We start from the raw sequence: 1,538 nt of genomic DNA, 5'->3' as shown, positions 1-1,538 counted from the left end.
AAATCCTCCGACATTCTTCTTTACAAATCCTCGTTTTGTACTTCTGATTAGTGACATTGTTTTGTTTTGATCTCTCTGCTGCGTTTCCACGTGTGTCACTTCTGAGCGGCGCATGCGCAAGCTGACCTCATACGTCATTCCCCTGGAACCGCTTCCTTGTACAACAGTGAGGGCAAGCTACATTAAAGTGATTATTACGTTATGAATATGGATATTTTTCTTACAAATACGCATCGATTCGCTACAGAAGACCTTTGTTTCCCCCCCGGAGCCGTGTGAGACACTTTTTTTTATGGATGGGCGCTTTTTATTGAACTTGTTTTGGACTGCAGCATGCAACACCCGCTGAGTGCCATGAAACAGCTTGAAAGATCAAAGACCATTTTTAATATAACTCCGACTGGATTCGTCTGAAAGAAGAAAGTCATATACACCTAGGATGACTTGAGGGTGAGTAATTTATGGGCTAATTTTCATTTTTGGGTGAACTAACCCTTTAAGAACAGCTGGAATGCTCTGTAGACTTTCGCTCAAGATTTTCTTCTTCTTACTGAGCCAAGACTTTCAAGACTTTCTTGAATCATTTCAAGAACAATTATAAATCAGCACCTTAAAGTGTCCCTGTGTTTGCCGATTACTTGCGCAGCTCTTTTGATGCTCTTTATTCTTTTGAATATACTGCTTCACTATACAGTAGAAAATGTTTGGTTGCACAAGATTTTTCACATATGTGTGAACAACATTTGGGGCACATAACCAATAACATCTGCATGTCAGTCTCCATAGCTTCTTTGTTTCCTGATTAGACTGTAATACATATAGTGAAGCATGTGAATGGAAATACCTTGTGTGTATCTAGATACTCATATTTATAGATGGCCTGTGTTGCAGATCTACACAATTTTCTACACTGTTTCTAGGGGAAAATCGGAATAGATTTAAAAATGAAATGTGCTTATTGAAATGTAGATTTTTACTGGTAGCTGAAAAAACACAAATTCATGAAAGTAATTACCGTATTGACCCGAATATAAGACGATGTTTTTTTCTTGGAAATACATCTGAAAAAACGCAGTCATCTTATATTCAGGGTCTAGACTTTGATATGTCAATAATACACCCACAACAATAGGTGGCGCCAAATACGCATAAAACGAGTGTGCCATGAAATACGTAATGTAATGCGTGTTGTAAAGATCGCGAGTGAAAACAAAAGAAAAAGAAAACCTTACAGCTGCATGAGTCGTGACTGTCACGTTAGCCTGATGGGACCAAACTCCCTTTGTGATTTTAAAACGTAAGACAGTACCCAGATTTGAAGTCTACAGTAAGATTTAACTTCTACTGTTAATAAGATTTTGGTAGGCTACTATTAGATGGATAGCCTAAATGTCCTAATTCAGATGGGCTACCTTTTTTTTTTATGGTATATCAAAAAGTGTATATTTTTTAAATGTGATTGTTGGTACATTTTACCAGTTTTTACCATACTTTCAAAACAAAAATTAAAATAGGAAAAATATGCAATATGAAAATAA

Source organism: Sinocyclocheilus anshuiensis, unplaced genomic scaffold, assembly GCF_001515605.1.
Source record: "Sinocyclocheilus anshuiensis isolate Anshui unplaced genomic scaffold, SAMN03320099.WGS_v1.1 scaffold964, whole genome shotgun sequence".
Lineage (NCBI taxonomy): Eukaryota > Metazoa > Chordata > Actinopteri > Cypriniformes > Cyprinidae > Sinocyclocheilus > Sinocyclocheilus anshuiensis.
Note: the sequence above shows the minus strand (reverse complement) of the source record.